Source organism: Crocodylus siamensis, chromosome 2 (genome assembly GCF_052110815.1).
Source record: "Crocodylus siamensis isolate JL-2025a chromosome 2, ASM5211081v1, whole genome shotgun sequence".
Classification (NCBI taxonomy): Eukaryota; Metazoa; Chordata; order Crocodylia; family Crocodylidae; genus Crocodylus; species Crocodylus siamensis.
Window position 1 is genome coordinate 11,390,184 of NC_143396.1, and position 25,379 is coordinate 11,415,562.

The following is a 25,379-nucleotide window of genomic DNA, read 5'->3' on the forward strand; positions in this document are numbered from 1 at the left end:
ATGGGTGCTAGCAGTAGCTGACCTTTTCCGCCACAGCAGCAGGTGGGTCGTGCCTGCCCGGTGGGGTTTCCTTTCGTGACCAGGTCACAACTGCTTCCACGCAGGAGTGGAGGGGACGTCGTTTTCCTGGATTGTCGCCAGGCCTTCGATAGGGTGTCTCATCCCGGGGGGGAGGGACCCCGCAGAGGGACGGCAGCGCCGCCGGCCTGCGCACGCGCCCCACCCGTGTCCGCGGGGCGTCGTGGGCTCTGCCCGTGTCGCCCCCGCTGGCCGCGAGGAGCCGGCCTCTGTCCCCCGCCCCGCCCCCCGTCGGGTCCTCGCCGGGGCAGAGCGCGACACAAACCGCCAGCTCCCGCCTGGCCCCCACCAGCCCCCGAGCCCGCGGCGGGGGTGGGGGGGCAGGCCGGAGGCGCAGGACGCGGCGGGAGCAGGCCGGGCGCTCGGGGCACCTGAGGCGGGCTCGGGGGCCACGGAGGCACGGCGCCGTGAGGGGGCCGGGGACGCGGGGGGCGGGCACGGGGCGGCGGAAACTGAGGTGGGGGGTCTCCGGCCGGCAGCAAAGGGTTAACGCGCGAGCGGGGGGGGGGGGGCCAGGAGTGACGCGTTGTGACGTCCCGTGTGACGCGGGGGAGGGGCCCCGGAAGCGGGAGCTGCGGCCGCAGGTGTGCGCAGGTCCGTGCGGGGGGGGGCACCTGTGGACCGGGGGGGCCGTGGGGGAGGGGAGTAGGCCGGCCGTTGGGGGCGGGGCCAGGCGTAACGGCGGAGGGGGCGTGGTTGGGGGCTCTGCCCCCCGGGTCCCCACAGCAGCAGGCCGGGGGGGGCCCCGCGGGGCGGGGGATTGCTGTGTCGGGGCCCGTGGGAGACACTGGAGATGTGCAGGGCCTGCGTGTCCTGGGGGGGTCGGGGGGGGAGCTGTCTCCCCTCCCGTCCACCCCCTTGGCCGCAGCCGGGACCCCGCGGGCGCGGGGCAGGAGGGCTGGCGGCCATGCCGCCGCCCGCTCAGGCCGAGCTGGCCCCGGGGGGCGACCTGCCCGGCCCAGAGACCTGGCGGCGCCGCTTCCGGGGCCTGGCCTACGGGGAAGCCCGGGGGCCGCGGGAGGCCTGCAGCCGCCTGCGGGAGCTGTGCGTGCTCTGGCTGGAGCCCCGGCGCCGCAGCCCGGAGCAGGTGCTGGAGCTGGTGGTGCTGGAGCAGTTCCTGGCCATCCTGCCGCGGGAGGTGCGGAGCCGGGCGCGGGGGCGCGGGGTGGAGACCTGCGCCGAGGCCGTGGCCCTGGCCGAGGGCTTCCGGCCGGGGCCGGGGCCGGGGCCGGAGCAGGAGGAGCCGCTGCAGGTGAGAGCGCGGCCCCCGCGTGCGCTCGCCCAGCCCGCCTGCCCCGCGTGCCGGCGCCGCACGGACGCGTTGTCCTCGTCCCCAGGTGACCGGGAGGGGGAAGGTGGCGGGGGGGCCCTCAGCCGAGGTGCCGCCCCCGGGGGCACTGCAGGACCCTGGCGATGCCTGGCCGGAGCAGCCGGCGGCCCCTGGTGCGGACAGGCCTGTGGAGGAGGCGGGAGAGGGGGAAACCCCGCAGCGTGGGGACCAGCCCGTGGAGCAGCCCGCCCAGGAGTCAGGTGAGGTCCAGGGCGGAGGGCTGGATGCGACTGTCCCGCGCCTGCGGGAGACACGGGGGTGGGACAGCTGTAATGTTGTTAACCGCGTAGCTGGGCCGGCACAGACGTGATCCCTGGGGGCAGATCTCCTGGTGCCCCTGGGATCCCCTCACGTGCCCGGGAGCAGACCGACCTTGCGTTTCCCCTCCCCTGCCCTTAGCGTGTGGATCTGATACGGCCCCAGCGTCGCTGGAGCTTCTTCCCCAGGGAGCAGTGTCCCTGCAGGCTCTGTCGTGGTGCTGCGATCCCTCCCCGCGCTGGGACAGAGTTACTGGGGCTCATCTCCAGCCTCGTGGCTGTGGAGGTCTGTTAGCAAGAGCTGCGGGACTGAGTCTGCCTTCTCCCCCCTCTTCCACACACCGACGCCTCCGTCTCCCCCGTCCCAGGCCCGCGCAGGAGCCTAGCAGGGCTTCCCCGTGCCAGCAGCGCCAGGGCTCACCTGTGCCCTCCCTTCCCACCCGCAGGTGCTGGGACCCTGCAGGGAGCTGAGCAGCAGCCTCCTGAGGAGGGGCCGGTGATGCTGGAGCGGCAGAGGACGTCCCCGGGGAGCCTGGAGGAGAGGAGCTCCCTGAGGCCTGCGCCAGGCCAAGTGCAGAAGGGGCAGGGCAGGCCTCCAGAGCAGGAGGAGAGCTTGGAGGTGAGCAGGGCCCCGGTTCACTTGTGGTGGGCAGTGCAGCTGGGGCAGAGCGCGGGAGGAGCCCGGGGTGCTGTAAAGACTTTGGGGAGCAGAGACCTGAAGAGCGTGAAGGCTGCGGTGTTGGAGGCTGCAAAGACCCCGAGCTGCATTAGCAGGAGCTCCCTCCCGAGTGCCGATACCAGGGGTGCTGGCGCGGGCAGGCCGGGTTACAGTGCGTGGAGCCGGGGCTCCCTGCCTCTAAACGTGCTGCCCAGGCTGCCGCAAACGACTGAGAGTGGGATGAGCTGGGCTAAGGCCGGCACATCAACTCCTGTATCCACGGCTGCATCCACATCACAAGTCAGCTGAAGACTGGGAGTTGTGTCCCCTTACCTGTCGTGGCTAAGGTTGCAATTAGTGGTAGTGCCCGGTGAGTGCAGACAGGGCTGTGGGGGCTGGGGGCGGCTGGCCCAGGAGACACTGATGGTGCAACGCTTGTGCCCGCAGCTCCGGGAGGTGTTTGAGGACGTGGCTGTGTATTTCACCCGGGAGGAGTGGGAGCTGCTGCACGATGAAGACAAGGTGCTTTACCGGGACCAGATGGTGAAGAATTACCAAGCCCTCGTTTCCCTGGGTAAAGCTCTGGGTCTTGCTTCCCCCCGGAGATATGTGAACGCTGCAGTTTTGTAGTCACCTCCCTGTTCCAAGAGCCCCGTCCTCATGAACTTTTGGCTGGAGGTTTACATCCCCTCCCTCCCCGCTGCTGTCAGTGATCAGGCCTCCCTCACATTTCATACTGAGATCTCCTCCTTCATTTGCTCCAGCTGCCTTCACCTGTGCCTTCCCCGATCTTGTGACTCCTGGTTCTTCCATATGCAGCAGTTTCTTGGCAGCATGATCTCCCCTTGCCTTCTCAGCATGTTCACATCATCTCCAGGTCATTGTGCACGAATACACTAAGAGCTGTTCCTTGGGGGAGGATTCTGATTTCTTCCCTGTCTGGCCTCGCGTGTCCTCTCCAGACACATTTAACAATCCTAGCATGCTCTGTTCTGTGATATCTAAGTCCCCTTTCTCCTCTAGTTACGACCTGGCACAAGTCATTGGATAGTCTTACCAGCCTCTGCTGCTACAAAGGGGGATGATGCATTTCTTCACCTGCTCCTCTAGCGACCTGTGTACACTTTCTGTAACCCAGGTTTGTCTGGCAAGTGGTTCTTCCAAGCTCTGGGTTGAGGTACTGAGCTTTTACTTGGTGAGTTAGCGTTTCTGATGCTCTTTCCCCTCCCTTTCCCCCAGACATTTCTGTTAGGAAAGTGCTTCAATGTTTTGTCCCACTCAGCAAAGACTATGTAGAACCTTTCTATATTATGATCTTTCAGATGCTGTGAAATGTCTCTTTTGCCCTTCTTTTGTCCATACCCACGACTCCCAGGAACTTGGTGTTCATCCCTGCAGCACTTGCCAACCTGTGCACTCATCGCCTCTCCTGGGATGATCCTCCCAATGGATGGGATGATTGCTATGTGGCAGCTACAGTTATTATGAAATCATGCTATCCATCCCTGGGTATGATGAACTGGTCTCTGTCCCAGAAAAAAGTCTTAGTGACAGCACCTGTCATGTATGCTTTTCACTGCCTTGAATCCCTTCACTAAGCTCGTTTTCACTTCTTTTCCTGGAATTACACTGATAAGATAAACGTTATCCATCCATATGTGTCCCAATATCACTTCTTTTTGGTACCTTGAAAACAGTGAAAGCTTTGTTTTTGCTCCCCTGCGCAGCGTATGTTTCATGGATGTTGGGGTTGGAAGGGATCTCAGGAGATCATTGAGGCCAACCCCCTGTGCTGGGCAGGAACGAGCCCTGGGGTCAGATGATCCCAGCCAGGTGCTTGTCCAGTCTCCTTTTAAAGACCCCCTAAGTAGGGGAGAGCACCACCTCCCTCGGAGCCCATTCCAGATTCTGCAAACCTTTATCGTAAAGAAATTCTTCCTGATGTCTAATCTAAATCTGCTCTCTGTCAGTTTGTGGACTGTTGTTTCTAGTTACTCCAAGTGGTGCCCTGCTAAACACAGTATCCCCTATTCTTTGCCGCCCTCCTCCAAATAATTTGTAGGCGGCCACTAGATCAACTCTCGGCCTTCTCTAGTGGAGGCTGGAGAGATCTAGGTCCCTCAATCTCTCCTCATAAGTCTTTGCCTGCAGGCCCCAAACCAGATGAGTAGCCCTCCCCTGGACCGTTTTGAGGTTGTCCACATTCCTCCTGAAGTGCAGCATGCAGAACTGGATGCAGTACTTCAACTGCAGCCTGAGCAGTGCCAGAGGGGGAGCATCACCTCCCTGGAACTGTTTGTCATGCATCTGCTAATGCACGATAGAGTGCCATTAGCTTAATTGATCACTTCATCACATTGACGACTCATAGGTAACTCCAGGATGGACATGACTCTTATGGATCCCTTTGTGCTGCTGTGCTGCTTACAAAGTCATCTCCCAGTCTGTAGGCATGTTGGAGATTCCTTTTCCCTAGGTGCCATAATTTACATTTACCATCATTAAACTGCATCCCATTCCATTCTTCCCATTTTTCCAACCTGTCCATATCCCCGTAAATCCATTCCCTGCCCACCAGTGTGTTTTCTTTGCCCCGTAATTTGGTGTCATCCATGAATTTGGACAGACTACTCTCCACACCCTCGTCCAAGTCACTGCTGAAGATATTGAACAGCACTGGCCTGAGGACTGAGCCTTGGGGAACTCCAGTGCCCACATCTTTTCAGGTCGATACCGACCCATCCACCACCGCTCTCTGGGTACGTCCCAGAAGCCAGTTTGCCACCCACCTGACCCTGTAATTGTCTACCTCCCAGCCACTTAGTGTACTTATGAGAATGGGATGAGATACCGTATTGAAGGCCTTTTTAAAATCCTAAAATCTTTTAAAAGACATCTACCTCGACTGCTGCATCCAAACACTTTGTGACATAGTTGTAAAAAGAAACACGGTCAGTCAGGCAGGATCTACCTGCTATGAATCCATTTTGGTTACCCTTCAGCATTATTTTTCCTGCTGGGCTCCCGCAAATGTAGTCCTTAATAATTTTTTCACAGGTTTTCCCAAGGGTAGAGGTGAGACTAACCAGCCTATAGGTTGCATCGTCCTTCCTCCCCTTCTTGAAAATAGGGACCATCTGGGCCCTTTTCTAGTCCTCTAGGATGCATCGTGAGTACAAGAAGTGCTCAAACAGTCGTGCCACTGGTTCTGCTGTGACACTGGCCAATTCCTTCATCACCCTTGGAGGAAGATGATCTGGGCCTGCTGACGTAAACACGTCCAGCCCCTCCAAGTGTCCCTTCACTAGGTCGGTGCTAACTGTTGGTAAGCTGGTATGGGTCCTGTGCCTATCTATAGTCCAACAGGGGGAGATGTCATGATCTGTGTTCTGAAATACAGATGCATGGATCACGCATGTCCACACCTGTCCCTGGTGACTCTGTCACTTTAATGCCCTTTCTAAATCAGGAGTGGTTGGTGCTTTATTTCCTATGACCACTCCTCATCCACCTGGGTGACAAGAACTGTTATCTCTTGAAGGCTTCTCCCTGCAGTGCCTTTTCTTTCATCTTAAATGCCCATCCTTCCTTGCCCATCAAAGCCCTAGTGGACACCTTGAGTTCATTCCTCGAATCCCAGTCACAAATGCTCTTTAACCATTGCCCACACAGGATATCGAGGTCCCACACCTGACTTAATCAGCAGCATCCAGCGAGGACAGGTGGAGCTCAGGGAATGTGATGATGAGGACAATGGGGAAATCTCAAGGTCAGAGGATGGGCTGCCGGGTGAGTTGCAGCTGTGGGGTGTGTGTGTGTGGTCTGTATGTAGCAGTGAATGGGGCTTAAGGGTTTAAGGGTATGTGGGGTGTGCAAAGGAGCAGCTGCATGAGCCCAACCGAGACAGTCAGCGTCTGCTCCCGCCCCACAACAACCCAGAGCCCGTATACCCTGCAGCAGCTTCCCTGCCACTGCCAACAGCGCACAGCCCCAGCGTGGCCTACCCCACCTCTGCCCGGCCTTGACGCATTCACCCGCCCCTGGGCATGTAGCGTGGGCAGGGCAGCTCCTTCTGGCTGCTGCCCCTAACCCCACGGTAGCTTTGGGGACCAACAGTCCTAGCCCTGGTCCTGCGTGGCCTGTGTCAGCTCCAGACTCGCCCTTCCAGTCTGAGCAGTAGCAGCAGCAGCCGGGCAGAAACATGTTTGTTGTGGGGGGAAAGCGGACCCTCCCCCTCACCGCTGCCGGGCAGTTTTTTGTGTGGCTGCCTGCGATTAACTGAGCTCTCTTGTGGCTTGGGCACTGCTGCCTCTGGGCTGCCGCACAGGTCAGCCGTGATGGAGCCGCAGGGCAGCCCAGCGCAGTGCGGACTCCGGGCAGGCACACTGAAAATTGTCCGGTGGCAGCAAGAAGGAGGAGCCAGTTTTTCCCCACAAAAAGCAACATTTTTTTCCCTGATGCAGCTGCTGCGGCGGCTGTTCAGCCTGGAGGGCCAGTTCCCGAACCTGTACTGGGGCCCAAGCTGAGCAGCAGCGGCACAGGAGAGCCCGTGCAGGGCTGCCCTGTGTCTGCTCTGCGTTGCCACCACGGGCCCGTTGGACAGCTTGGAGATGCAGGTGACACAGAGGAGACTCAGGGCAACCCTGCGTGGGCTCCAGATGACTATACCTGGAACCACTGGTGTCCGGAGGAGATGCATTTGTCCCGTACCGAGCTGCAGTTTCTCTCTCGTGCTGCCACTGGTTTGCCTGAGCAAGCCAGCCTGGAGCTGGCGAGGTGTGTGCCGCAGGGGCATGGTGGGTGGGAGCCGGGAGCTGGTGTGCACTACTACCAACTGCTCCTTCCTGCCTAGCGACAGGCAGAAAGAGTTGCAGCTGCCTGGACTGCCTAGAAAGGCAGCTCAGCCGCAGACTCATCCCAGGCCCGCTGTTTGCCCAGCGGGCAGCAGGATGCGCCGCAGCCAGGCAGCACCTTTGCCAGGCCAGTCCGAGGAACCCTCCATGGGCTGGATGAAGCTTCTCCATGGGCTGGATCTGGTCCACAGGCCATATTTTGCCCATCCCTGCTGTAATGTGTCCAGGCAAGTGTTGTTCCCACTCTGAAACTGAACAATATGGAAACAAGCAACTGTTCCCTTCTTTGCCTTCTAATGGCAGATGTTAGGGGATAAGCAGGTTTGCTGTCTTGGTTTTCATCCCTGATCTAGTTTCCGTGGGCTGCCACGATCTTAAGTTACTATCTTCAGCAATGTATGAGAGAATTCCCCAGGCCAAAGTAGCCACCGTTTCCCAGGGCATTATGGGATTTGTTGTCCCCCTTTGAAATCAGCATGGTATACAGAGGTTGTGTGTAGCCATTCCTGTGGGAGAAGAAAGAAGCTGAGGCTGTCCCTGGGTGCTTCTGGTCAGGTTGATGTGAAACCCAGGAAGAGTCTCATCATGGTCTCAGGCTGCATTAAATGGCTTCATGGCAAAGGTGGGATTCAAAAGATTTCAGGTTGTGGCGGAAAGTGAATCCGCCATGGTTTATATGAGAATTGCCCCCTATTCCCAGATTTGCCCATCACTTTGGGGTTTGCTCATTTATTAGGGGTACATTTCTAGTGTCTTTGTAACTCTATCAGTGTGCTGTTTGTGTTACTTGTGTTTCTATATGGAGCTGTATCTCTCCCTTCTGCAAGTCCTCACCCCCAATGGAGCAATCTTGCAGGACTCGGTTTCAGTGGGGCTGGGCTTCTCCAGCCACCAAATTGGTGACACACTCTCTCCAAACACACACACACACACACACACACACTAACGTGACACGCTTGACTCAACCAGGTTGATCAGCATGTAAAGGCTGATACCCTCACATGCCAGGAATCCATTCATTAAGGTAACAATACGATGCAGTCAGACACAAGCACACAGGTGAACAGAATACCTCTGAATCAGGCTGGGCGTACAGCTGACACCCTCATGGGTCAGCATTCAGTTCATTAGGGCATGTCTGATATAAACTGGGTCAATCAGCCTGTATAGGCTGATCCCCTTATGTGTCTCAAACTCAGCATGTCCCAATCTTTTGCCTTAACTGTCTTCGTAGTGATAGCTTCTTGATGAGCAGACCCCACGGTACTTTGGGGCTTTACAGCATCTTTGGCTTAGGTAAAAGAAGTTTTGCTGTAGGGCAAGTGGGGAAGGGGAAGTAGAGAAGGAAAAATTCACCCGGTTATCTTTGACTATAAAAATTATTTATTGCTAAGTATATGAAATTTATGATGGTATTAGAAGTAATACACATGCAAGGGAAGACGAACAAAACAATTACAATATTACCCTGGTTTCCAGTTGAGTATTTGTGGAAACCTAGCTCAAGCTTCGCTAATAAAATTCAGGTTCAGAAAGCTATGCCTAGAGAGAAAGAGAGAGAGAGAAAACGAGAGTGAGAGCTCGGATCTCACCATTCCAGGGGACTCGGGTGTTTTGCTGACAGGCAAAGTTCCCAGCACTCCAGGGGTGCATTCCCTGCACAAGACCTTTTCCCTGGAAGCAGGCAGGAAGCACAGCCCTGCTCCTCTCAGAAGAGAGTGCCACAGTTGTACGTCCCCACTTCATCCTCAGCCCCTTAGAGCACGGAGCTATTCAGTCACTGCCCTAATGCACATGTCCCATGTGTGCTCAACCCAGCAGGGCCTAAAGTGATGGTATGGACAGCTGGGCCAGATAATCTGAGAGTCTGGACCTGATCTTCACCCAGTAGGTAACATTAGCCCAGCACAGGGACCTGCCCCGCCCTCAGCCCAGCACTTGGGTTTTTGACAGGAAGACCTTGTTTTCTTGAGGGAACACAATGCGAAGGTCCAGGCTGGCTCTGAGGCCCATCCCAGTAGACGGAATAGCAGTGTTTGCCCTTTGCTAGCAGCGTAGGGACTAATCTGGAGTTTCTCTTCCCCATGCAGGAGGTGCCAGGGTGCTGAGCAGAGCTGAGGAGCAGCCTCCTGTGGAAGGGTCTGCAGACCTGGAGCTAACACAGACTTCCCCAGGGAGTTTGGGTGAGATGGACTTCCTGAGACCTGAGAAGGTGCCATGGCACGAGGGTCAGGGGAGGCCCCAAAAGCAGAAGGAGAGTCCAGCGATGAACCAGGTATCATCTCCAGTTGGGCATGAGGGTGGAGAAGGGGCAGAACCTAGAAACAGCCCTGAGTGCAGGCAAGAATTTGTGGAGCTCAAAGACCTTAAGAGCCACTGGAAAGATGCATTGCACCCAAGCAAAGGCAGTGGGGAGGGCCTCAGAGGTAAGCCAGAGCTCACTGCCAAAGATGGGGGCAGAGCTCACCCCTACCTGTAGGTCTGGAAAAACTTTAAGTGCTCACCACTCCTGGCTCTTCACAAGATAAGGTAGACTGGGGAGAAGTCCCATGTATGCACCAAGTGTGGGAAGGGATTCATCTGTCTCTCTGCCCTCATTGCTAACTGCCATACCCATTCTGGAGAGCTACCCCTCCACTTCACCAAATGGGGGAAGAGCTTTGTGTGCCCCAACAGACTTGATCAAGCACCTACATGTGCAGAGGGGGAAGTGTCAGGCACACCTGTGTCAAAGGTGGAAAGACCTTCACCCATTTTTTTCTCTCCCCATTTCAGGACCAGCACATCCACCTAGGGAGGAAGACACACCACTGCACTGAGTGCAGGGAGAACTTCATCTGCTTGCAAGACCTGTCCCAGCACAAGTGTGTGCAGCACCACTGCCCCAAGTGTGGGAAGAGATTCAGGCAGCTCTCTGACCTGGCGAGGCACTGCTGCACGCACAAAAGAGAGAAGCCACATCAGTGCTCAGAGTGTGGGAAGAGCTTCACTTACTCCTCCCAGCTGGCTCTGCACCAGCGTATCCACACAGGGGAGAAGCCACATCAGTGCTCAGAGTGTGGGAAGAGCTTCACTCAGACCTCCCAGCCTGGCTCAGCACCAGCGTATCCACACAGGGGAGAAGCCATATCAGTGCTCAGAGTGTGGGAAGAGCTTTGCTTACTCACTCCGCCCACCTAGCTCGCCACCAGCGTATCCACACAGGGGAAAAGCCACATCAGTGCTCAGAGTGTGGGAAGAGATTCACTCACCTGGCTCAGCACCAGCGCATCCACACAGGGGAGAAGCCACATCAGTGCTCACAGTGTGGGAAGAGGTTCACTCTCTCCTCCTCCCTGGCTCAGCACAAGCATAGCCACATGGAGAAGAAGCCATATCAGTGCTCAGAATGTGGGAAGAGCTTCATTTTCTCCTGCAGGCTGGCTCAGCACCAGCGTATCCACACAGGGGAGAAGCCACATCAGTGCTCAGAGTGTGGGAAGAGCTTCACCACTCCCAGGGTTCTGCACCAGCGTATCCACACAGGGGAGAAGCCACATCAGTGCTCAGAGTGTGGGAACAGTTTCACTTATTCCTCCAACCTGGTTCAGCACCAGCGCATCCACACAAGCCATATTGGTGCTCAGTGTGCTTTGTGAACCCATTAGGCTGGTTCAGCACCAGCATATCCACACAGCGGAGAAGCCACATCAGTGCTCAGAGTGTGGGAAGAGTTTCTCTCGGTCTGCCCACCTGGCTCAGCACCAGCGTATCCATACAGGGGAGAAGCCACATCAATGCTCAGAGTGTGGTAAGAGCTTCCGTCACTCCTCCACCCTTGCTCAACACCAGCGTATCCACACAGGGGAGAAGCCACATCAGTGCTCAGAGTGTGGGAAGAGTTTCTCTCAGTCTTCCCACCTGGCTCAGCACCAGCGTATCCACACAGGGGAGAAGCCACATCAGTGCTCAGAGTGTGGGAAGAGCTTCACTCACTCCTCCAACCTGGCTCAGCACCAGCGTATCCACACAGGGGAGAAGCCACATCAGTGCTCAGAGTGTGGGAAGAGCTTCACTTACTCCTCCCAGCTGGCTCTGCACCAGCGTATCCACACAGGGGAGAAGCCACATCAGTGCTCAGAGTGTGGGAAGAGTTTCTCTCAGTCCGCCCACCTGGCTCAGCACCAGCGTATCCACACAGGGGAGAAGCCACATCAGTGCTCAGAGTGTGGGAAGAGCTTCACTCAGTCCTCTACCCTGGCTCAGCACCAGTGTATCCACATGGGGGAGAAGCCACATCAGTGCTCAGAGTGTGGGAAGAGCTTCGCTCAGACCTCCAGCCTGGCTCTGCACCAGCTTATCCACACAGGGGAGAAGCCATATTGGTGCTCAGTGTGCGGGAAGACCTTTGTGAACTCCGTTAGGCTGGTTCAGCACCAGCATATCCACACGGGGGAGAAGCCACATCAGTGCTTATAGTGTGGTAAGAGATTCAGTCACTCCTTCAACCTGGCTCAGCACCAGCGTGTCCACACAGGGGAGAAGCCACATCAGTGCTCACAGTGTGGGAAGAGTTTCACTCACTCCTCCACCCTGGCTCGGCACTGGCATATCCACATGAGGGAGAAGCCACATCAGTGCTCACAGTGTGGGAATAGCTTCTCTCGGTCCTCAAATCTGGCTCGGCATCAGCTTATTCACATGAGGGAGAAGCCATAATAGTGCTCAGAGTGGGAAGAGCTTCTTCTAATCATCCCACCTGTCCCAGCACCAGCGTATCCACACAGGGGAGAAACCATATCTGTGCTCAGGAGAGTGACAAGTGCTTCCTCCAGTCCTCCAAACTGGCCCAGCGCCAGTGGATCCCTATGCAGGAGCGTCCATAATTCTGCCAGCAGTACAGGAAGGGTTTGGGGATGTATACTGGCTCATCACCCACCAGTGTCTGCATCCAGAGATGCATTCTCATGCTGGTTGACTGCAGCTACAGTTCACCCTTTGTTGAGGCTTTCTAGGGCACTGCAACACCCAAAGGACACAGAGGCTGGCCTCCCAGGTTTGACATGGGTGAAGAGTTGAAAGGTAACACCTCAGGCAGAGGCCAACACAGCTACTGGGGGAAGCTGTGAGGAGACTGTGGCAGAATACCATCTGTGTCTCTCCCCAAACTCTGCTAGGAGACAATTTGGTTGCCATGGTCACTGCAGAAGGCAGACACCTCTGGTCCCATCTGCTTTAGGTAACCCTGAGTTGTAACCTGAGCTGGATATATTTCTGAGGGTTGGGGGAAACCTGCTCCCTCTGCCTACGTGACTGGCATCACATACCCGGGTGGGGGGCTTAAGCTCCCTATTGTTCCACACAATGCTAACATGACTGGGTGGGGGCTGGAGCCCCTGCCAATCAACCTGGCAACCAGTGATGCATTTCAAGTAGCTTGGCTGGCAGCCAACAGTTGCTGGCCTTCATTGGATCAGGTAAATGAGGTCATAAGGTCTATATAAGTTATGGACTGCTCAGGAGGAGGGGCAGTAGCCATGATGAGATCTCCGAGAGAAGCTGGACCATCTGAAACTCACTCTCTCTCCTGAAACTCATAATCAATGAACTGCTTGCCTCCTGAGAGAATTTTCACCTGCTTCTTTTTATTGATACTTGTGAGTAAGCTACTTGAGACCTACCTAGATATATAACTTGCAGTAACGCAGATGCGTAATCAAAGGCTACCATGCCACTCTTTGCTCTATGGGTTTTCTTTGATTTTGCTTTACTGTGTACCCTATTCCAAACCTACTCCTTGTAACCAATAAAGTTCTTCTTAGTACCTAGCATGGGAGACTTATTGGAGAGGGCCTAGATTATGCCTTGGGGTCCCCTTGATTCAACTGAGAGAGGGAGACCACTACTTGTGTTTCAAACTAAGGGAAGCACCCCACATTCTTGCAGTGGGTCAAGTACCCCATAAGGACTACTAGGCCTGTGTTTCCCAGGGGACACAGGGTCAGGATCTGTCCAGGCCCTGGATGGTGGCGCTGTTACCCCCAGGCTTGCAGGTGTGCTCCATGAAGTGGTTGGGTGAGGCGTGAGGCTCCCCCAGTGAGGCACTCTGAGCCTGGAAGGTGATCAGGTGCAGTGAGGTGGATGGTTCAGCGCAGGAGAACCCTCTAGTGGCCTGCCACAGAAATGATCTTTGCATCAGTCTTGGAGTCTATGCCACCCCATCATTCTCTAAAAGTGGGCAGTTTTCCCAGGGGGAGAAGAAGTGTCATTACAATAGGTGCCCTCCTCAAGACGGCTAGCTCCAAGTGACACCCGGGAACTGTCTTTGGCCAACTATCAGCTTTGACTTCCCTGCTGGCCCCAGGGTTCTTGTATGTGAGGCTCTGGAGTTGCAGGGAGGAGGACGTCTATTGCTGGGGAAGCATTCCCTGCCTTGCACCCTGAGCATGCCTTTCCTCCCCACCACATACCCCTTCTTCCAGGCCTGCACGTACCCATCGGGGTCTGCAAGAAACAGCTACTGCCACCCCATAAGCTCAGTTTGGCGAGTTTTTCTTCTCAGCTGCTCATCAGGACTCGGCAGCACCAGGTGCCAGCTTCCCTCCTTCCCACCGTCCTTTCCTGCATGCCATTCTCTGCAGCACCTTCCTTGGTAAGCAAGCCTCACAACTTCACATGATAACCCTGTGGTTGGTCTCTGTCCTCTCAAGAGCTATGAAATGCAATAATAGCGGTAAAGGAGGTGCAGCCTGTGACAGGTCCTGCCTCTTCTGTGGAAGGGTTAGAAAAGAATGAAGGCATCGTCTGGGTGAAATGCAGCATGTTGTAATCTCCCTTTGGGAATAGTGAGGCTTGCCTCCTCATGCCAAAGCTGTTTGGCTCCATGCATGTCCTGTAGGAGCTACTCCAAGAGGTCCTGGGGGTTAAAGTGGCCTATAAGGTAACTATGAGCCAGCAGTGTGCCCTTGTTGCCAAGAAGGCTAAGGGCACACCCAGCCGCACTGGTAGGTTTGTTGCTAGTAGGTCAAGAGAAGTGATTCTTCCCCTCTATTCAGCACTGTGGAGGCCACATCTGGAGTCGTGTCCAGTTGTGGGCCCCCCAGTACTGAAAGGATGTGGATGCATTGGAGAGTCCATCAGAGGGCAACAAAAATGGTGAGGGGGGCTGTGGGACATGACTTTCAGGAGACCCTGAGGGAACTGGGCTTATTTGGTCTAGAGAAGTCTGAGCGGGGGATTGAATAGCAGCCTTCAACTACCTGCAGGAGGGTTCAGAAGAAGATGAAGCTGGACTGTTCTCAGTGGTGGCAGATACCAGAGCAAGGAGTAATGGGTTCAAGTTGCAGGAAGGGAAGTTTAATTTAGCTATTAGTAAGTATTATCTCAGTAGGAGGGTAGTAAAATACTGGAACAGGTTACCCAGAGGGGTGGTGGGAACTTCATCCTTGGAGGTTTTCAAAACCCGATTGACAAAAGGTTTGGCTGGGATGATCTAGTTGGAGATGGTTCTGTGTTTAGCAGAGGGTTGGACTAGATGAGCTCCTGAGGTCCCTTCCAACCCTAATTTTCTATGACTCTTTAGAGGAATGCCTGTTCTATACATTTGGGAGTTTTGGTTCTAGCCTTGTTTTGCATTCCTACCATACATTTTCGTTTTCACATACCTGCATTTTGCATATAGGCTCAAGTTCCTATAGGAGCACACAAATGCCAGCATAATCATCCTATGACTGAAGAAGGTTTTCCCCCTGAAAGCCTGTAAAGATCAATTTTGCAACAATTTAGTTGATCTAATAAAAAATACCACGTTTACCCAAAGAACCTTGTCTATGTTCCATACATCATCATCACTGGTTGGATAGGCTTTACTCTACTTTCTGATCATTGAGCTCTTATCTATATTTCATTATTAAACTTGCTAGGAGAATGAAGCTACATGGATGTTTGTGAGTCATTTTGGTGGGACTGGCTCTTCATCCCTTTCTTGGTGCCCAGAAGGACTTTGGGGGTCAACAGGCCTCCCCTGAGCCCTCAGACTTTGTGCTGCTTTGGGAAGGAGACTGGAGGGTACTGTCTCCAATTTGTAGTATTTTGCTTCAAATAATTTGCTCTTTTTTTTTCAGCCATTGCTTTTGATACCTGGAAGCTTTGTGGCATATGGAGCTCCCACCCTTCCCTAGTTCTTCCCCTCTTGTATCCTGAATAATACTCGATTCCATTATGAGACCAGCCATTCCAGCATTTCTCAGTGTTTTCCATGCATTTCCTGTGTTTGATCACACAATTACCCACAATGTCACCAGCATGAGCCACCAAGACCTGTGCACTTCCGGTTGCACTGTCTTTATTGTGGCTGGACAAACACCCCAGGGATCCTGCACTGCCTTTGGGCTGCTTGTAGGGCTGGGGCTGGTTGTTAAACACCATCAGGTTCTCGTCCACCCATTTCGTGAGCCTGTCAAAGTCAGCCTAGATCACCCTCCTGTCCTCAGGTGTGGACGCTTTACCCCAAAGTTCGGTGTCATTGGCGAACTTGGCCAGTCCGCCTGTGACACGTATGTCCACAACATTAATGAAAATGTTGAATAGTACAGGCGCAAGGACAGAGCCTTGAGGTACCCCACTGGTCTCAGAGCACCACGACGATTGACTTCTGTCAGCCACCACCCTCTGGGTTCAGCCACGGATCCAATTCCCCAGCCAGCAGATTGCGGTGAAGCCGAGGTCACAATTGACCAGTTTTGCTAAGAGGTGATCATGGGATACCAGATCAAAGTCTTTTTTAAAGTCAAGATATATGACATCAATCTCTTCTGCCTTGTCCAGGTGATAGGTCACCTAGTCATAAAAGGAAATAAGATTGGTCAACCAAAACCTACCTGCAACCAACCCGTGCTGGCTATCCCTCAGGATGTTGCCATTGGCCAGTCTGTTAAGAATGGTCTCTTTGATAATCTTTTCTAAGACCTTCCCCAGGATAGAGGTGAGGCTGATGGCCTGGAGTTTGCAGGATCCGCTTTCCTTCCTTTCTTGAAGATAGGCACTGCATTGCCCTTTTTCCAATATTCAGACACTTCACCTGGGCGCCAGGAGCTCTTAAAGATCCATGCCAGGGGCTGATCTATGATGCTTGTCACCTCCTTAAGTACCCTGGGGTGTAAACTGTTGGGGCCAGCTGACTTGAAGGTATCCAGTCTCTCAAGGTGTTCCTTCACAAGATCAGCATTGATGGAGGGTCTGACTGCCTGACCTTGAACAGCCATTCATGTGCTGCCTTGGCCCAGACAGCCAGTAACAGACGTAGCGAGGTTTCTTGTAAACCCTGACATAGATACCTATCACCTAGGTGGCCACCCCCACACTCACCTGCCATGACTTTGAATATAATTTCAGTGGGGTGGCAAATCGCCATGGGTTCCTCAGCAGTGGGCAGTCTGCTAGACAGCCATCCATGGGGCTCCATCTCCCCTACACCCCAGCCTCACACCAACCTTCGGCAGGTCACTATGTCTTGGGTTGGCCGTTCCTCCACCACAGCTATGCTCTTGACCCCAACGCTCTCAAGTCTTGTGTCCCAAGCACTCTCTACTATGGTGGTCCAACTGATCCACTGTCTAGCCCAAGCTGGGTCTCTTCCTGCCCTAAGCTACCTCCAACCAGAAACAGAAGCAAAAAAACCCCCAGCAAAACAAAAAAGGAGTGGAAGTAAGCTGCCCTGTCGGTGCCTCTATGCCGCACTCTCTTCTCTTTAGCTTAGATTACTTGCTCACTAGGGGACTTAATTCCCTGGCATTGTCTATCCTGCCACACAACCCCTCCAAAGCGGGGGGGGCGGGGGGCAGGAAGAGAATGCAACAAAATTATGAGTTAGGGAGGGTTTGCTCGGTTCCCTCCCCAGCCCTACCATTAGGACACACTGGTGCCTCCTCATCGCTCACCTTAAAATTTCCTTGCCCTCGTCCCCGCCAGTCAGTACTCCGCACCCGGTACCTGGGAACACTCTGGATGATGACCCATCATCTGGCCAGGGGTGGCTAAGGCTCCTGTTCCCGAGTTGTTATTCCCCCTACGCCACCAAATGCGGGTTGCAAAGTTACTCTCCCGTCATGTCGTCTGTGGCATTCCACTTCCAGCACCCCAAAGTCCTTTCTGCTCTGGTCAGCTGCTGCCTGTGCTGCCACGCCTGCTGCTTCCCTCTTGCTGAACACCCCAACCTCCACCGGTGCAGAGAATCTCCTCCCGGGCACGCCGGTTGTAGCGGATGTAGAGAGCCTCCGCTGGCTCTCCCCTCTCCTGGATATGCCCACCAGTGCAGAAGACCTTCACTGACTTGCTCATCCTCCTCTCTCCAGCCTTCGCAGGTGGTCCTTTTTGTTCCTGCCGGCCGGTGATTGCCAGCAACGACACCAGCCGGCCTCAGCCATATAAAGGTGCGGCTTACAACCCACACAGGTTCCCCTCTTTGGTCTTGTAGTGCCACGGGCCCTGCCACAGGTAAGTGTTCTTTTTGTATTGTTTTTTTTTTCATACATGGTCCCTGCCCTAGGCGCCCCCAGGTTGTGGTTCAGGGCTCTTTCATCTGATCAGCCCCGGGACAGAGGGTAAGGAATCTCCCTCACCCAGGCCTTCCTGTCCCATACTGGGTAGAGGTGTCCCTTGTGCCTGGTGAAACAGTGAGGAAACGTACCCATTTAGCAAGTTGGCTTTTTCCTGGGCGTCGGTTGTCAGTTGTCCCATCTGGTTTAGCAGGGGTCCAATTTTGCTCTTGCTTTTCCTCTGGCTTCCCACATATGTAAAAAAGGACTTTTTATTGCCCTTGATACTTGTAGCTAGTTGGAGTTGAGTTGCAGCCTTGGCTTTCCTGGTTCACTCCCTGCAGGTCCAGACCAGTGCAGAATATTCCTCCTTGGAGGTGGATCCAGGCTTCCGCCCTCTGTAGGTCTTTCTTTTTAGATGGAGGAGGTCCACTAGTTCCCTGCAGAGCCAAGGGGGCTGCTGTGCCCCTTTGCTTCCTTACCTCCAAGATGGGATGGACTTTGTGTGCGCATCTAGGATTGCTCCCTTGCGGAGCAACCACTCATCCTAAACTCCCCTCCCTTTTGGGTTGTGGCCCTTTAGGGCCTCACTGACAAGGCTTCTTAGTTTGTTGAATTCAGCTTTCCTGAAGTTGAGGACTTCTGTATTGCTGACTGACTTGCCAGCTTTATGGCAGATGGTGAAGGTGATCAGCTCATGGTCGCTGTCACCCAGCTTCCCTTCGATCATTAAGTAGCTGATTAGGTTGTCTCCCATTGCCAGTACCGGGTCAAAAAGCACTTTACCTCACATCAGCCCGTAGACTTCTCAAGTCAGATAGAGATCATCCACACATTTGAGGAAGCTTTGCGACCGTTCGGATTTGGCCGAGCGCTCTTCCCATGAGATGTCTGCGTAGGTGAAGTCTCCCATGACAACCATGCACCCAGAGCATGTGGCCTCAGTCAATTCCCTGGTGACCTTCTTGTCCAGCTCTTGATCCTGGGTGAGAGGTCTGTAGTAGACTCCCATCATTGTGTCCCCTGCGCCGTGATCCCCATGGATTTTAACCTAGAGGGTCTTCAGTCATCCAGCCTGGGCACCAGTGTTGGGTTGCAGGGACACCCTGAAGAGGGTCCAGAGGAGGCCACTCGCATGGTCAGGGAGCAGCAGGGCAGGCCCTACGAGGAGAGGCGACGGGACCTGAACCTGTTCAGCCTCCACAAGAGAAAGCTGAGGGGGATCTAGTGGCCGTTCTGCGCAAACTCTGCACTAACTCACGTACTGGCAGACAAGCGCACCTGTTTGCACAGCCTGTTCATGTGACTCTGGTCGCGTGGCTTCCTGGGAAGCTGGGCCAAGTAGGGGCCTGGGTGAGGTGAGATTTCATAGATTTCATAGACATTAGGGCTGGAAGGGACCTCAGGAGATCATCGAGTCCAGCCCCCGCCCAAAGGGCAGGAAGTCAGCTGGGGTCATAGGATCCCAGCAAGATAAGCATCCAGTTTGCTCTTGAAGGTGTTCAATGTAGGTGCTTGAACCACCTCCGCTGGCAGACTGTTCCAGACCTCGGGGGCTCGGACAGTAAAGAAATTCTTCCTTATGTCCAGCCTGAAACGGTCTTGCAGGAGTTTGTGACCGTTCGACCTCGTCATCCCTTGGGGCGCTCTGGTGAACAGACGTTCCCCCAGAGCCTGGTGGTCACCCCTGATAAACTTATAAGTGGCCATCAGATCACCCCGAGCCTGCGCTTTTCCAGGCTAAAGAGTCCCATGGCTCTCAGCCTGTCATCGTAAGATCTGTTTTCCTGACCTCTGATCACGCGCGTGGCTCTCCTCTGGACTCTCTCAAGCTTCTCCACATCCTTTTTGAATTGTGGAGCCCAAAACTGGACGCAGTACTCCAGCTGCGGCCTCACCAAGGCCGAGTACAAGGGGAGAACGATGTCCCGGGATTTGCTCGAGAAGCATCTATGGATGCAAGCCAGCGTTTTGGTCGCTTTACTAGCCGCAGCATCGCATTGCAGGCTCATGTTCATCTTGTGGTCAATGATGACCCCCAAGTCTTTTTCTTCTGTAGTGCTAGCCAGCGTAGCACTGCCGAGCCTATACGGGTGCTGCAGGTTTTTCCTCCCAAGGTGGAGAACCTTGCATTTTTCGGTGTTAAACCCAGTCTGGCTCCCACTCAGCCACCTCCTCCCACTCTTTAGGGGTTAACCCCCTCCCACCATGGGTCTTGCTTACCTCTGGCTGTGCTGGGGGTCAGCAGGGGGCTCCGCGGCTGCTGGGGGTGTCTGGGGGCTTCGGGGGAAGCAGGGGCACAATGGGCTTTCACCCGCGCGTCTCTTGCCACATTTCCGTCTCACCTGTTCCTAAAACTACACAATCGCCCCTGGAGTGCAACTCCTGGGCACGTACCCGCAGACACCTACAGCACGCGCCGCCCTGGCACCAGTCCCGCAGGGCAGGAGCGCTGCAGTGTCTCTGCTGCTGTGAGGGCTCCTGAAAGACACTGCAGAGATCAGAGGAGCACAGCCATGCCTCCCGCTACAGGGAACGGCAGCCGCCAGTGCTTCACACCCATCTGACCGTGGGCTTCAGTCCCTTCCTGATCCCAAATTGGCCTGACCTGAGTGCAGGGGTAAAAACCCTCCAGCTAGGAGCCTTGAGATTGTATTGCCTGCAGGGGCATTGGCACGTGTGGCAGTGGCTCCTTGGTGCCAACTGCTGCACTTTACTGTGCACTCTAGTCACAGCAACTCCTCGATCACCCCATCAAATGGCCGGATGAACAGTGACCTTTAGAGACAGACACGTTTGATGATACCTAGCTGAATATAACACTCCATGTGGGACTTGAACCCACAGTCTCTGGCTCAGGACTCTAATGCTTTCTCCATTGGGTTACCAGGGCTGAAAAGACTGAGGGAAGCAGGAACAGGATCTTTTCCCTCTACATGCAGCTGTCTCTGGAAAGGCTGTGAATAGCTACAGTCCACCCACTTTATAATCCACACTTATCTGTGACCAGGTTTCACAGACAGGACACTCCCCTCTGTGATGGTTGAACTGTGTGGCCAAATTGGGAGAAGTCAGGGCAGGGTGACACTTTGGAGAGTAACTCCTGCAGAGAGGCATAAGCTTTTCTACGCAGCCGCTGACTTCATCAGAAGCTCTGACCATATTGCTCCCAGAAACCGTCTTCTGAAGAAAGGCTGGGGAAGAAGAGCCTATGCAGCATTTCATGGTCCCTGCAAACAGTCAACTGGAAATAGCAGCCTGCATTGGCTAGCTTGAGTGAGGACTAACCCACTTGCCTGCCTCAATCGCAGACTGCAACCTTTGATGCTGAACCAGGCACATCATTTTATAAAACTATGAAATCACATGCTGACATTCCTGGTGCCTTTTGTGATGACACACTCCTGTGAGGTTGGAGCCAGTGCTCGGTCCTCCATCACGTCACAGGAACGTGCCCCCCTGGACCTGATGCCAGACACGATGGCAACAGCGGGAGCCTGCACCGACTCCTGCAAACACTGCCCAGGCTTTGGGGCATGGATTCGGGAACATGCGTCTTGTGCAGGGGCCTGTGGGGACATGACTGCCGACGACCGAGGAGACAGTGGGGACCTGCTGGGAGTGGGTGTGCGGGTGCCAGGTGGGACTGACTGTCGCGTCGGCTCCCTGGGGGGGGGGGACAGAAATGTGAGCCCCAGGCCCTGGGTCTAGGTCAGGTCTGTGAAGAACTTGCCTCAACTCCCACCTGCCTACACCCACCACCAGCTTCCTTAGGCTTTGAGAAACACTTCTGCCCTAATTCCCAAAGCAAAGGCATGACTTTCACAGGCATGGGCTGGAGAAGGAGCCTTTTTCTATTTGGGCGCTGTGCTTTGTTGGTTAACGTACCTGCTTTCTAAGCAGGAGGTCCTGGGTTCAAATCCCAGCAGTGCCTGCTTCTTCCACCTTTCACCACAATGCAGTTGTGATTGGGCCATAATAAATCTCATAAGGTTCAACAAGAACAAGAGCAAACCTGCACTTAGGGCAAAGGCGTCCCATGCACTGGGGCTTGCTGGGGGCAGCCGCTCTGCTGGAAAGCTGCCCAGTCCTCCAGTTTCTCTAGGAGCAAGCAGATCTGTAGCAACCACCATCTGGTGTCTGCCCAGGTGGCCAGAGCTGGCCTGCTGGCACTTGAATAACAGCCTGCTGGAGGATGACAGATGTGGTCCACCCTGACCAGTTGTCAGGTGTCGGGGATATCCGTCTTTGACAACCTGTACCTGGAGCTGGCGGGCCGGAAGGGCCTGTCATTCAGCCTCCTGTCTCTGGACCAGGGGAGGGCATCCGACAGGGTGGATCACAGGCACGCTGGGGGCATGTGGCTTTGGCCCCCACTTCATGCGGGCCCTCCGGGTGCTGAACACCTTCGCAGAGTGTTTGCTCAAGCCGAACCGGACCCTGATGGAGCCCATCCAGTTCAGGCAAGGGGCGCGTCGAGGCTGCCCAGTGTCAGGCCAGCTGTACGCCCTGGCCCTGGAGCCCTTCCTATGCCTCCTGTGGCGGTGGGTGCTAATGGTTGTGAAGGTACCACCACCACCACCGGTCCTGTATGTGCTCCCCACGCCCCCCATACGCGCGCCCAGCACCGTGGTCCAGACTGCGGAGCACAGCACACTCGCAGAAGCAGCACACGGTAAGTCAGCAACTGAAGGAGTGTGGCATCTCTTTTTAACAATTTAATATTTCAGGGTAACTTTCCTATTCCTTAGGTTCGCAATTCCAGAAACACGATGAATAGTGCAGGTGGATGCTGCCCCCCAAGATATGCAGCATCCCAGGTGATATATAGGTAATGTCAGAAATAGCCCACCCACTTTTAAGCCTCTAGGGAGGAGGTGAAGAAGGTGATGTTTCGACTGTGGACCAAAACCCATCCTCCTTTTCTTTCTTCCCCTGCTGAAGACTTACAAGATCAGTAATTGGAAAGAGTGACTAAATGAATGAATAAATAATACCAGTAGAGGAAATAGAAGAACAGAGTAAAGAATAAGGAAGTAGAATAGAAGTGGATATATAGATATGCACATGTAGTGGTAGTATCAATAGTTGTGTTCAAATAGTATATACATAGTGTATAAATAAAGGTATGGGGTACAGGGAAGGAAAATCCAGACTGCTTTTTTCTACTTTTCTACTACTGTACAATTTTTTTTTTAAAAATAATAATGACTTATTTTTCACGAGAAAAAGATCGTGTAAATGGACCATCACTTTAATGTTGAAATAAAGTTTTGAAATTTACACAGTTCCTTCCAGATGTGGTATTTTTTCACTCATAGGCAGATTGGTACGGAAGTCCATGTGATAAGAGTGTGGGGGTAGAGGTGATGACCACAGCTTATGTGGGGATCCCTGCGTTTGTGGGTTGGGAACGTTTTGGGAGAGATGGGATTAGTGGTTTAAATGTGTCCTATATTGTAATTCAGTACAATTACCACCTTTAATTTTCCCAGAGCCTAATGAAGAGCCTTTGAGCTCAAAAGCTTGCAGAAAAAGAGAATTTTTTTTATTGCAGTTTCCTAGTTGATCTAGTTGGGTGGCTTTGCAAAGTGCTTGGGTGATGTGGGGGATGGGAGGTGCGATGCCTGTGTTGCGCAGGTAGCAAATTTATGCCCAAGTCAGCGTAAGTCTCCATAGTTAATATGCAGTACGGGTGTTCATGTGCAGAGATGCTCCTATATGGCACAGTATGGGCAGAGCCTCATCCCCCAGCCCAGAGCCAGGGATGGAGGGGAACAAGGTGGGGGCAAGAAATTTGCTTTTCTGTTGTCTTTTCCAAATGGAGGCTCAGAGCACGCAGAAGAGGGTACCCGCCACAGCTCTGCCCTGACACTGCATCAAGACGAGCTCACGCTGGCCGAGGCCAACCTGCCAGTGCTCTCAGGGAGCTCGCAGGATCCGCCTCTGCGTGCACTGGGCCAGACCTCTGCAGCCAGGACCACAACTTCCCCTGACCTGTGTGCGTGCGGGCTGAATCCAGGCAGCCGACCACACACCTGACACAAAGGCAGATCAGGCCTGGCCAGCCACTGCCATGCACTGCTGAAAGAGCGCACGTGAATGGGCCTGGGAGAGACCCTGGAAATCTTCATGCTCCCGTAACAGCTGTTCCCGGATGGCAGGACATGCAACCGTGGGTTTGAAGTGCAGCAAAACAGATTGCGAGGAAATCGCAGGGGGAAAGTCTTTCTTAATGTCAGAGCAGCAGGGCAACGGGACCAGCTGCCCAAGGCAGTTAGAGACCCTGCTTCCCTGGAGGTTTCCAAGCAGAGGTTGGATGGGGTCTGTGTGAGATGGGTTAGGAAGCGTGTCCTGCTGCCTCCGTTCAGGGGCCTGGATTCGATGCTTGAGGTGTCTTCCAACCCTGTAACTTCATGGTGCAGTGGGTAACAGTGCCACCTGCCAAGTCCTGCCGCGGTATACAGGAGAACCCAGGATCACTTTCCTTGAGCCAGCTGGTAGTTGGCTGGGACAGGAAGCAAGCTTTTGGGCACAAAGACCTGCGCTCTTAGCCCCAGGACCCAGCTAACCCAGTACACTTGTTGCAAACAAAGCCAACAGCCTCCAGGGCTGTCTGGGCAGGAAAATCCCTTACTGGTGCACGGCGGTGGTTCTCCTTCTCCATCCCCCACTGGAGACTGTTCAGATCTGGACCCCGCACTGCCAGAAGGACAGGGATGGATTGGAAGAGCCCAGAGCAGAGCAACCAAAATGCTCAGGGCCTGGGAGGCAAGAGTGATGAGCACAGGCTGGAAGAGCTGGGGGGATTGTCTGGAGAGCAGAAAACTGAGAGGGGATTTGATCACAGTCCGCAAATCCCTGCAGGGCAATGGCAGAGAGGCTGGAGACGAGCTTTCCCTTGTGGTCATAGGGGAAAGGATGAGGAGCAATGGTCCCAAGCTGCAGCAAGGGAAATGAAAGCTGGAGATGACGGAGGAAGTTTGTGGCTCCAAGCAGGGCTGAGCACTGGAACAGGCCCCTGGAGACATGGCGAGTCTCCATCCCTGGCAGGGCCCAGGAGCAGGGTGCACAGATGTGGCTGGGATGGTGCAGTGAGGGCTGCTCCTGCCTTCAGCTGGGGCCTGAACTAGATGACTGTGAGGGTCCTTCCAGACTGACTTTCCAATAGTCCTATGACCCTACGCACCTGGACAGAGACCTTCTCACACTTCCTGCTATGACCCAGCAGAAGTTAATGGCCGTCTTTGACTGCTTTGCTCTATTAACATTAAGACCTGTGCTCTTTGGCTCACTCTGCCATTCTCACAAGTATTCTTGTCCTCAAATCCCCCTGCAGACCAGATGCCTGTCACTGTGATAAAAAATGGGCTAGGTACAGGCCCTAGTGAAAACCAGTTTTCATTTCCAGAGGATCTCTAATACAGGCTTGTTCTGGCTTGTGCACAGGGTTGAGGTCCTTATGTTTCAATAGGTCAGTTTGCTTTCCTCATGCTTTCTTTTTCCTCTACTCCCCCCAGAGAATTTCATAGTTTCATAGTTTCTAGGGTCGGAAGGGACCTGAGCAGATCATCTACTCCGATGCCCTGCCATGGCAGGAAGAGTCCTGGGCTCAAACGACCCCAGCAAGATGTTCATCCAACCTCCTCTTAAACACCCCCAGGGTAGGAGCCTGCACCACTTCTCTTG

General features: G+C 54.4%; 1 protein-coding gene and 1 pseudogene across 2 annotated transcripts in view; one reads left to right on the forward strand and one right to left on the reverse strand.

Moving 5' to 3' along the window:
- The window catches only part of LOC149869885 (uncharacterized), a 499,172-nt gene that overhangs the window by 262,898 nt on the left and 210,895 nt on the right, over positions 1–25,379 (reverse strand). The gene's annotated exons all lie outside the window — the stretch shown is intronic.
- Positions 985–12,984, forward strand: LOC149869896 (uncharacterized; annotated as a pseudogene). The gene is made up of 8 exons (XR_016440399.1): positions 985–1,330; positions 1,416–1,521; positions 2,112–2,284; positions 2,771–2,897; positions 5,996–6,112; positions 9,267–9,451; positions 9,952–10,780; positions 10,824–12,984. The product of XR_016440399.1 is annotated as an uncharacterized LOC149869896 (transcript).